Here is a 12,976-nt window from a genome sequence, read left to right on the forward strand (position 1 = left end):
AGCTCAAGCCTCTACCTGCACCATGTCGCCACCCACACTCAAGACATTTATGCTCAGAGTAACAGTAGTAAAGTGAACTAAAGTTAATTGGAATAATACCAAGACTCCTTTTACCTATCACCTACCAGTCCTTCCCTTACCCCTCCCTCTCATCTCTTTATACTGGCTTTTTCCCACCCATACTCTCAATTCTATTGCAGGGTCTTGACCTGAAATGTCAACTATCCCAGTACCTCCACAGATGCTGCCTGACCCTCCAATTTCTTCTTGCAGTTTGTCCTTTGTTCCTTTTACCAAGTCCTCTTAAATACTTACTTTTGAATATTTGCTGAATGTATTCAAAAGTGCGTGGCAAATTGACCATAAAACTAAAGATGAAATGCAAGAAATCTACAGCTAGGTTTATCAGTTAAATATTTAAAGCATAGGTCAATTACAGACTCTGTCTGTGCAGACCGCAATGCGACTATTTTCAACAATTGTCACTCTGACCTGAAACCAAAATATTATTGACATTGACATTTTAAAGGTTATGCTTCTGAGCCACTGAAATGAAATTGTTGCAAAACTTAAGCGTTTGGCCACGATCAAACAGCAGCCTCGCCTGCAAGGAATGATTCACCGATATGCATCCATGCACTCTGATAGAAAGTCGCATTTGACCCGCAAGATAAAGGCTTCTGTGGGAGTTGTTGCTTTGTGATTTATAGAGCAGTAGAGCTATACAGCACGGTCCAATTTGACCATGCTGAACAAGTTGGCATTCTGGGCTAGTCCCATTTGCCCACATTTATAGAGTCATAGAGCTAATTTACATTCTGTCCACAGCATGGCTTTGAATCTAATGAGAATATGTTAACAACAAAGCCAAAGTCATGCCATATTCTGCACAGTATGTGGCCAGTGCAAATCGTAGTATGATCATTATGAGGGAGAGATCACCACATCACAACATGCGGCTTTTAAAGCAGCAAAGTGTGACATGATGCTTCACTTGAATATTCAGCTAATGGCATTGCACATTTCTCACAGTATGAAGTCAATTTTATTATCGGTATATTCTTCTTCAGCGAATTAATGCTCCTATTGCAGTTGCCAAGTCAAATACGATCAGATGATCTCAAATGCAACAATATTCAACTTTAACAGAGCAAAAGATAGGTTAAAGACAGAGCTACCAGGGAAAAGTTCCAGCTGTCATCATGCTTGGCTGCAGAACAATCCAAGTCATTACATTAAATAAAACCATAACACGATCCCAATGCCTAGCACTGTACCTAAATATTGTAATTTTATCTGAGCTTTTAATAATCATTCAAAATAATTTTGTGACATTTCCCAAGCCTTTGTCAATGTTCACCTCTCAACCAACATTACTAAAATATTATTATTTTTATATAGAGCAGAAGATATTTTATTTATTTCCTTGTTTTTTTGTGGAATTTTTCAGTTAATAAACAGCAGCCATATTTCAATATGTTATAAACGGCCATATTTCAAAAAGGTATGCAATTGTCTGTGAATCCCATTAAGAAAATGGAAACAGTTGCATGATTTCAAGTTACTGCACTACAGCTAAAGATGAAAGCAATTGTAATGGACATTTTATTTTTTATTGTCACTGCCTTCCCAGATTATTAGCATGTGTGTCTGAGGAACAGAAATAATGCATTATTCAAAACTGAAAAGAAGGTATAAAAGAGATTTAAATGTTTATAAAGACAACAAAAGGTCCATAAAAATGTTAGAATGATAGATATTGAAATATGTAATTTAAAGTTAAGAAACAATTCAAACCTAATGTCATATTTGATGTCAGCATAATGCCTTTATGATCATTTGACTGCTCACATCAATCATTATGCAATATATTCATGTTCAGTAACAAAGGGCTCTTACGAACATTGGTGGTCCTAGGAGGAGGGGATTTTCACACACAAAGGAGGAGGGGATTTTCATCAAATTTGTAGGGTGTTAAAAAAAAATTCCATGATAGCCAAAGATGTAGGATGATGTGGGAGGAGGATAGTTGGCTCATCGAGTTCATCTCTTCTCTCAGGGCAATCCCACAACTTCCATTCCCTCATAATTCCCTGAGATCCATTCTCTCTCACATACCCTTTAGCTCCAGGTAGATTCTCCCACCACTCACCGACACACTAGGGGCAATTTACACGAGCCTCACAGATGGCGGCTGATGTCAAAATCAAACCAAAATTGTTAGAGCTGAGAGCAGTTGGAGCAGTTCTGCCACGCTGCACCACACTGGCTAATTTATCTGGCATTTCCTTTTACGAAGCCTAGTTGTCATGGTTTTACTGCTGGTGTTTTACAAAGCAACTTTTCAAGCACATTCTAGGACCTCACAAACCCAGCCAGAAAAAGTGCAGTCCCACTTGCTACAGGGGTGAGAAAGATAAATTGGCCCACTTCCCTGAGCAGGTTGAGGGCATTTCTCCATGGCCTCCTACACCCACACGTCAAGTACGATGTCCAGCAAACTATCCGGCTCTTCTCTTCGTCTTTGAGTAACGCTGAAACGTGCTGATTTGTTGGAGTTGAACAATTAACTGAATGAACCTTCAGTGGGACTGAAAGGACTGAACCCACACACAGTGCTCAACAAACTGAGCTTGCAAGGTTTGCTTCACTAATCTCCAAGCAAGTTTGAATTGTAGTTATGAGCAATTCAGACCAAAGCTTCATGCTGAAGTAAGACTTTGTGCCCTGGATGTTAGAATGCGGCATTTGCGCTCACTCTTTCCCCAAAATAAACTGCTGGAGGTGTTATAAAACACAGAGCAGTGTTTGCAAATCCTATGCAAACTTGTTTAGAACACAAGGTGCTCGAGTGACTCTGTGGGTCTGAATACTGTTGAGGTACTACTATGAGATCCTCAGAAATTCCGTTATGCTCCATTAAAATTCATCCTGCCATTGCCTATATGAAACTCATGGATTTTTTCTCTTTTTTGTGCATAGTTGTCAAAGTTCATGCTAGTTTAATCTATTATTGTCACGTGTACCAAAGTACAGTGAAAAGCTTTTTTGTTGCTTTCTATCCAGTCAACAAAAAGACTATACATGATTATAATACAAGACTATACATGATATTAAATCAAGCCTCCACAGTGTACAGAATCAGGATAGAGGTAGAGTCATGCAGCATGGGAGCAGACCCTTCAGCCCAACTAGCTCACAGCGACCAACACGCCCCATCTACTCTCGTCCCACCTGCCTGCTTTTGGCTCATGTCCCTCTAAATGTACTCGCTGGAATTTAGAAGATTGAGGGGGGATCTTATAGAAACTTACAAAATTCTTAAGGGGTTGGACAGGCTAGATGCAGGAAGATTGTTCCCGATGTTGGGGAAGTCCAGAACAAGGGTTCACGGTTTAAGGATAAGGGGGAACTCTTTTAGGACCGAGATGAGAAAGTTTTTTTTCACACAGAGAGTGGTGAATCTGTGGAATTCTCTGCCACAGAAGGCAGTTGAGGCCAGTTCATTGGCTATATTTAAGAGGGAGTTAGATGTGGCCCTTGTGGCTAAAGGGATCAGGGGGTATGGAGAGAAGGCAGGTACGGGATACTGAGTTGGATGATCAGCCATGATCATATTGAACGGTGCAGGCTCGAAGGGCCGAATGGCCTACTCCTGCACCTATTTTCTATGTTTCTATGTTTCTAAACCTACCCTGTCCATGCAACTGTCTAAATGTTTTTTTAAAAATTGTGATAGTACCTGCCTTAACTACCTCCTCTGGCATGTTGTTCCATACACCCATACACTCCACCCTTTGTGTAAAATACTTCTCTTCATTTCCCCATTAAATCTTTCCCCTCTCGCCCTAAACCTATGTCCTCGGGTTCTCGATTCTCCTACTCTAAGCAAAGGAATTCTGTGCATTTATCCAATCTATTCATCTCATAATTTTGTGCACCACTATAAGATCACCCCTCAGCCTCCTGCACTCCGTAATTAAAGTCCTAGCCTGTTCAACCTCTCCCTTTAGCTCAGTCCCTCAACAACATAAAGTCCAATAGAATCTGATTAAAGATAGTTCAAAGGTCTCCACTGTGATAGATGGGAGGTCAGCTCTGCACTCTGGCTGTGAGAGGACGGTTCAGATACCTGATAAGAGCCGGGAAAAAACTGTCCCTGAATCTGGAAGTATGCATTTTCAAACTTCTGCATCTCTTGCCTGATGGGAGAGGGGAGAAGAGGGAGGGACAGGGTGAGACTGGTCCTTGATTATGCTGATGGTTTTGCCACGGCAGCATGAAGTGTAGATGAAGTCCATGCAAAGGAATTCTCCTCCTCTCTTCGATGAGAGTTTAGCAACATGCTCTCTCACTGCTCCCCCTCTGTGATTTCTCCTGCCCTCCTACTCTACGACCATAGATTTCTCCTCCATGCAAGGGAGGTTGGTTTGTGTGATGGTCTGGGCTATGTCTACTTATGTCTGCAATTTTTTGCAGACTTAGGTAGAGCTGTTCCCAAACAATGCTGTGATGTATCCCAATGAAATTTCCACAGCACATCTGTAGAAGTTGGTGAGAGTTGTTGGGACATGCTAAACTGCCTAAGCTTTCTAAGAAAGTAGAGGTGTTGATGTGCTTTCTTGGCCTTTGCTTCGATGTATCTAGTCCAGGACAAATTACAGGTGAAACTTACTTCTAAGAAATTGGAATAGTTGGACCATCACTAGTTCGGCACCATCAATCTACGGGCATGTGTGCTGCTTCGCCTCCTGAAGTCAATCACAACCCCTTTTGTCTTGCCGACATTGAGGGAGAGGTTGTTGTCTTGGCACCAGGTTACGAGGTTCTCAATCTTCCTCCTGTACTCTTGTCATTTTATCATATCTGGCCACTATGGTGATGTTGTCTGTGACCTTGTACCTTGAGTTGTCATGACTATATAAGGAGTAGAGTAGGGGGGTGAGAATACCTCCTTGTGGGGCACCAGTGTTGAGGATTATCAGAGAGGAAGATTTGTCACCTATCCTCACTGATTGTGCTCTTTTGTCAGGAAGTCAAGGATCCAGTTACAGAGAGGAGTGCTGACTCCAAGTGTCACAAGTTTGGACATTAGATTGGATGGGATAATATTATTAAAAGCAGAGCTGTAGTCCATGAATAGGAGTCTGACATAGGTATCCAGGGATGAGCATAGGGACAGGGAGATGGTATCAGCCATGGACCTGTTGTGGCAGTTGGCAAACTGCACTGGATCATGCTTGTTATGTGGGCTGGATTCAATGTGTGCCATAACAAGCTCTTCATGATGGTCGATGTCAAAGCCACTGGACGGCAATCATTAAGGCATGAGATCTTGCTTTTCTTTGGCACTGGGATGATGGTGGTCTTTATGAAGCGGGGGGGGGGGGGTTCCTCAGAATGGAGTAGAGAGAGATTAAAGATGTCTGTGAACACTCCTGCTAGTTGGTCCATGCAGTTCCTCAGGATGTGGCCAGGGACTCCATCAGGCCAATTGCTTTCCGTAGATCCACCCTCAGGAAGGCCCATCTAACTTCTGGAACAATGACTGTGGGAAAAGACATATTTGAGTCTGACAGGACTGATGTCATCGCCATGTTGGCCTTCTGCTCAAAGTGAGCATGGAATGCATTAAGCTCATCAGGGAGGGTCGCACTATCACCAGCGATGCTGCCTGACTTTGCTTTGCAGGAATTTATCGTATCCAGGCCTTGCCACAGTCGGTGGATGACTGAATGATTGTACTGGGACTCAAGTTTGTCCCAGTATTGTCTCTAGGCATTCTTGTTGGCTTTCCGAAGATCATACCAAACTTTCTTGTACTGTTCAGGATCACTTGACTGGGTACGTGGTAGTCTTGGCTTTCACCTGAGAATGGATCTCACAGTTCATCCATGGTTTTTTGATTTGGGAACACTGGATTGTCAGTCATGGAAGTGGGGTACTCATTCAGGTTGGTCGCAGATTCCCTGAAGATGGACCAGTCCACTGACTCAAAGTGGTCGCGTAGGATGTCATTTGCTTCAGCAGAACAGCACTTAACAATTTTCCTGTTCCACTTCCAGATCTTCCTGTTTCAGTTTCTGTTTGTAGGCATGGGAGTAAAAGTACAGACAGATGATCAGATTTCCCAAAATGTTTCTGGGGAATGAAGCAGTCGGCATTTTTTTTATAGATGTGCAGCAGTAGTTGAGGGGTTCTGGCCCCTGGTGGACAAGGGACGTGCTGATAATATTTTGGTAGTATGCTCTGAGATTGGCTTAATTAAAGCTACAATAACCAGGGCTTCGGGTTATTTTGTCTCAAGGTTGTTTTGTTTCTATCTGCCACAGAGGGTAGTTGAGGCCAGTTCATTGGCTATATTTAAGAGGGAGTTAGATGTGGCCCTTGTGGCTAAAGGGATCAGGGGGTATGGAGAGAAGGCAGGTGCAGGATACTGAGTTGGATGATCAGCCATGATCATATTGAATGGCGGTGCAGGCTCGAAGGGCCGAATGGCCTATTCCTGCACCTATTTTCTATGTTTCTATGTTTCTAAGGCTATTAGTCGCAGAGTATAGTTCATTCAGAGCAAGATTAACATCAGCGTGGGGTGGGAGGTAGACTGTTGTCAGGATAGCTGAGGTGAATTCCCACGCCAGGTGGTACAAATGACACTTCACAGTTCTTATATATTTCTTGTTAATTTACTGACAGAATATCTATTTGTTCTTTATCAATGCCATGTCATTTATAAATGCTGCCTAAATCCTTGGACTTACACTCTTTTTGAAAGCGGCTTCTCATTTAAATTGTACCTCTCACAATGGTTCAATTTCTCACTGAGGTCTTTGTGGAACCCCATAAGTTCCATCATGCCACCTGAAATACCAACTGTTAATTCCCATTCTCTTTGTACCCATTGAGCCAATCTTATTTCCTCTCCTTGAACCTTAATTTTGTCTCAAAAACGTTTCAGTACTTTATCAAATTTGCCTTACAATAGTTACACGCAGATAGTGCAGTTTCACAATAAATCATCAAGATCCTGTTCTATTTCATTCATTAGTCTCCCCCCTCCTTCCTGTACACAATAACACCGCCTGTTATCCTGTTTTGTTTTACATCTTGCACGTCTTGTGAATAGACCTCCCATCTATAGCTAGCTTTATTCTAATTAACTCTGCCTTGCAATCTAAGCACTTTTCCACTCTAATTACTGAACTGGTTTTTCTAAAGTAATCTTTACATTACCGGTACTAAGTTTAGCTAATTTCCCATCATCTTCTTTAACTGCTTAGGTTGAACATATTACAAACTTTCTCCAGGATCATTTGATTGCTGGTGATTCCTCCTTCAAAGTGAGAGGTACAAGTTTTAGCTGGAGGGTGTGACATGATAGCTATTACTGAAACATGCCTACATGACGGCCGGGAGTCTAAAAACACCTGCTTTCAGGGCTTGCTGAAAAGGTAGGAGAAATGGCAGAGGAGGAGAATTACACTCGGTGAAGCAAAACTTCATCAAGTAAAGCAAATGCAATGAAAGATAAGTAGCCAATGGAGATATCACAGGTGCAATTTATTTTTTAATTGAAGCTCAAAATGGGAGTAGCTCATCGGTTGTTTTAGTAGTTGTGTATTCGTGGAAAATAAATGTAGAGCTAAGACAAGCTTACAACAAAGGTATGTTGGTTTTAATAAAGGATTTTAGCTTCCATGTAGCTTGGAATAAGCCAACTAAATCATGTCTGAAAGATAATTAATTTAAATGTTGTCAATATTTTTTTGCAAGAGTACATGTCCCAGAATCAACAAGGGGCAGATTTACTAATGTGAGACATATGTAGTTAACAGCCTAACTAGTCATGAACATCCATCTCATAAGAATCATAAAATGAATGCATGGCCAATCCATTTGTAACAAGCATCAGATATGGATGAATCAAGCAAAGGCAGAGGACATCAAATAAAAAAATTAAAGCAACGGCTAATTTTTTGCAGTATATAATAGGTGACTAATATAATAGGTGACTTGCATTAAGTCGCACTTACGCAAACAATTCTTCGCAGCTCCCACGTGGTCTCCACCTCGGAGCTCCCACGTGGACGCCCCGTTGGAGCCCCACATGGTCTCCACCTCAGAGCCCCCTCATGGTCTCCGCCTCGGAGCTCCCCCATGGTCTCCACCTTGGAACTCCCATGTGGACACTCCGTTGGAGCTCCCTCATGGTCTCCACCTCGGAGCACCCTCATGGTCTCTGCCTCGGAGCTCCCACGTGGACAAGCCGTTGCAGCCCCACATGGTCTCCGTATCGGATAGTAAATTTACGCATGCACAGTATCGACATGAATATCCTGGGGCATGCAAGGGTCCATGGGACGTAACCCTTATGTGAGTGGGAGAGCATCTGTACCTGCATCCATCTGGCCAAACACAAATTCAGAAAGGGATTTCTCATAATTCTTTTTGAAGAGGTATGGCAAACCTTAAAACCAATTAACAATAAAACATTCAAGGAAATCTGGGTAACATATATTTTGAAGTTTAAAATCAGCTTGACATTTAGAAATATATTTTAGTCGCATATTCCCAGGGCAGATTAATATTTCTAAAACAAAGCCAAATATATTAAAAAACAGAAATCTTTTCGCATTCCGGTACTTGGTTCTCCTGAAAAGGTGCCAAATTCTTATACTCTTGTCAGGGGAAAGAGGTGAAGAGCCCTGAAAACTGAATAAAAAGATTTACAAAGATTACAAATTTATAAGAATAAAGATTTATAAAGGGATTCCCTCTGTTGCCTACAGTATGGGATTTAAAAAAATGAATGTAGTATTTGGTGGAGCTACTATGAACTAATATATCCAGAGTTTAAGATATGAAGTTCCTTTAAGTAAAATACTCAAAATATATATCAGCATAAAAACTTTGAAGCAATATGTTTTCATTCAGTGGTATATGTCTTAAAAAGCGTAATATTTACTTCCAGAACAATTGTGAACACTTTCAGTTCAAATCACCCCAGTCTGAAGAAGGGTCTCGACCTGAAACGTCACCCATTCCTTCTCTCCAGAGATGCGGTCTGACCCGCTGAGTTAATCCAGCATTTTGTGTCTACCTTCGATTTATACCAGCATCTGCAATTATTTTTCCTACAATCTTGCTACTCCACTGCGAATTCTCCTCAAGGTATGTCTACTTTGAAGAAGTTTTCCTCCTCTCTTCGACGAGAGTTTAGCAACATCCTCTCTCACCGCTCCACCTCTGATTCCTCCTGCCCTCCAACTCTACAACCTCATTTTAACCCAGACAAGTATGAAGAAGGGTCTCGACCCGAAATGTCACCCAGCTCTTCTCTCCAGAGATGCTGCCTGAGTTACTCCATCATTTTGCGTCTACCCAGTCACAAAAATGAACTAGACACATCTTCAGAGGCTTGCCTGTGATATTGTCAAAATTATCCAAAGCATTCCCAGAGCAATTATATATTGAAACACTGCTCCTTCTGCCTTTGGGGCAAGGATCAAGACAATATTAGTGGAAAGAATAGTAAACCTAATTTATTTCATTGCACTAATATATTTATCTCAGATTTGCCTTAATGTGTAAAGATTTGGAATTGGTTAATTGCCATTGTACACTGACAATTTATTCAAAGTAGGTACGACCCTCATTACAGTGCTTCTTATCCCTCTGAAGTGCTGGAGACATACAGCTCCTCATCTAAATGGATGGTTGTATGACATTGGCAAGACAAAGCATCACTAGCTTGCTATTTTTCAGATAAAGTGAACACAAATCTGTGACATTAAATAATGTCATAAAAATGTGATATTGGGCATTAAAAAAGGATCAAGCAAACATAAACATAACACCAGGTTGATGTATTGTACTCCTTGCTGCAATGATAACCCACAGACAGCAGATTAAGGAATTTGCAGAGAAATGGCTTTTTCCATTCTTTGTTTTCTAGAGTGCTAACAGAGGTTACTTTGTTTCCCTGCAGGAAATCAGTTTCCAAAGAATCTTCCCCTTATGATTTTAACTGAAGCTATGTAAAGCATAATATATTCAGTTAGTTTTACCTGACTAAAGAGGGATGGAATGGAGATCTTCAGGCAGACATAGTTGCACATAGAGAAGCAAAAATTGGAAGACAAGGATACAGTATAGAATCAAAACTTAAACCATCTATACTAGTCTGAAGAAGGGTCTCGACCCAAAATGTCACCCATTCCTTCTCTCCTGAGATGCTGCCTGACCCGCTGAGTTACTCCAGCATTTTGTGTCTACCTTCAATTTGAACCAGCATCTGCAGTTATTTTCCCATAGTATTGGTGATGCACATAATAATGGATGTGTGGAATACATGCTATATACCTTTGACAAAATTTCTGATTTGCACCGTGCAAAATATGTTACGTAGTCGCCATAGACTGGTAATCCATTTGTCTATCAAGCACCTGTGCTTACGTTACAGTTTCAAGATGGCATTTACAATTAAAGGAGATTGCGCAGATGTCACATTCAAATACCACATGGTTTCCTCCAATTTGACGACATTGAAAAAATCATTCATGCATTCATTTCCTCCCGCCTGGACTACTGCAACTCCCTATACACTGGGATCAGCCAATCATCCCTGTCCCGCCTGCAATTGGTCCAAAACGCTGCAGCGAGAGTCCTGACGGGTGCCCGTAAAAGGGACCACATCACCCCGATTCTGGCCTCTCTCCACTGGCTCCCAGTATGGTACAGAATCAACTTCAAGCTCCTCCTATTTGCATACAAAGCCCTAAACGGGCTTGCCCCCCCCCCCCCCCCCCCCATATCAAAAATCTTCTAACCCACCACTCTATCTCCAGGTCCCTCAGGTCGGCCGACTTGGGGCTACTCACTATCCCGCGGTCTAGGCTTAAGTTTAGGGGTGACCGCGCTTTTGCGGTTGCAGCTCCTAGACTGTGGAACAGCATCCCACTCCCCATCAGAACTGCCCCCTCCATCGACTCCTTTAAGTCCAGGCTCAAAACCTACTTCTATTCCCTAGCGTTTGAGGCCCTCTGAGGGGGCGCTGTGAACTGTTTATGTCTGTGTTGTTATGTTTGTGTGCTATTGTATGTTCTTTTTGAGTACCTGCACTGATGTACAGCACTTTGGTCAATGTGGGTTGTATTTAAATGTGCTATACAAATAAAATTGACTTGACTTGACTCGACTTGACATGGTTACTCATCCAACTAATCACAAGAACCTAGGACATACTTCCCAACGTATGTATGAAGATCCTGCCTTCTTCAGTAAGGAACGAGCAACAAAGGAAAACATCAAAACAGTGCAGCTGCAAAACATTATCAAACTTATGATCCCAACACTATAGCAATGCATGCATTCTTCTGCCAAGGCAATTATTGTCTAGTTGTTCTGCGTACAAATTAGAGTTAAGGTACCCTCCAGCTAGGAATCATTTAAGTTGACAATGCATCATATGGTTCAAGATTCCCCATTTCATATTTCACTCATATTTTTCTCATCAAGTAAATGCTTTTATTAAGCCAACAGATGTTTATTGTGAAGCAGGATGCTCCTCAGGGATTGTTTACTTTGCTGTTTACATTGTTGACTAGTCATGCATCTGGTTTCTCCTCTGATGGCCACTGTTGAGGAGAAGACAGGAAAAAACCCATCTGTCAGTAACACGAATGCATTATGGTAGCTGATCTGAACATGTGTCTACCTTTCAAAGAAAAAGGCTATTCAGGCATTTATTTGTTGTTAAATTAGACCTGCACCTCAATTCCTTTCATGTGCTTCAGACCCCTTTATCTGAAATCACATAACAATCTTGACAGTGAAAGCTTCAATTTACTTGCAATCACCACCTTTTTCAGAGAACGAAGGTTGCCTGGCTGGTAAAGTGCTCTCTTATTCATTCCTAATTGGTCTGGCTCCAATTTTGCAACTCTATTATTTTGAGTTTCTCCAAGAGAGGAAGTTGTTAATCTGGAATCTCTAATTTTGTTGCAATAAGAAACAGTAAGTCACACCTTCAGCATTATTATATTATGGCCAAACTTTTTTAAATCAATTCCACTGTCCCAGCTGTGCTCCTTATCCCAGAGTCACTGTAAGTTTATTGATTTCACTCTTAAACCTGCTCACCTTGAGCGGGGATCTGTTTGACATTCTGCACCACAGATTTCCATGAGATTTCCACAATTTGAATTTCTTGAGATTAAAGTCAAAATTCCACTAAACCTCGTTATCTTTTTGCATCAGAGCAAGAGATTGTGGCAATTAGATGCACAGACACGTTTAGAGATATTAATGCAATGAAAGTAATGTGCAATACTTTCCAAACAAAATATTTTACCAATACTATTTTCATGGATACAATATTTTAACTAAGTTAGAAATCACAAAACATATTTTTGGAGAGAGAAGAGACATACTGTAAGGATTGTTGCGGAACATGTACCTAAAACTTGAAAATAAAATAATAATTTTATAAACTTTTATGAAATCAGGCTCCTGAACTGACTTGCACATAGAAAATCATAGTTATAGTATGGGGGCATCTAGTGGCAAACTATTGTATTGAACAGCTTGGAAGGTGATTGCTTACACCAGGTCTTTAAATAGAAGTATTACCACAGATCTCAAGAATCCATCATTTTGCTGTGTCGTTTTGCTTACACAAATAACATGTTGTGAGAAAATATTTTTATGCTCAAAAAAAGTGCTGGAAATTCTCAGGGGGTCAGACGGTATATGTAGAGAGAAAAAACTTACTTATAAGGTCATTGACATTTCAGGTCAATGATCTTAGAACAGAACTGGGGAAAGATGAAAATTAAACGTATTTAGTTACAGAGAAGGGGAAGGAGGAGAACAAGAATTAACATCTGTAATAGAGTTTATGTCAAAAGATTGAATGATACAAGTGTTGGTGCAGACTGAGCAAAGTTAGTGAAGATTTGTTATTCACAGTTGATCC

Source organism: Rhinoraja longicauda, chromosome 14, assembly GCF_053455715.1.
Source record: "Rhinoraja longicauda isolate Sanriku21f chromosome 14, sRhiLon1.1, whole genome shotgun sequence".
NCBI lineage: Eukaryota > Metazoa > Chordata > Chondrichthyes > Rajiformes > Arhynchobatidae > Rhinoraja > Rhinoraja longicauda.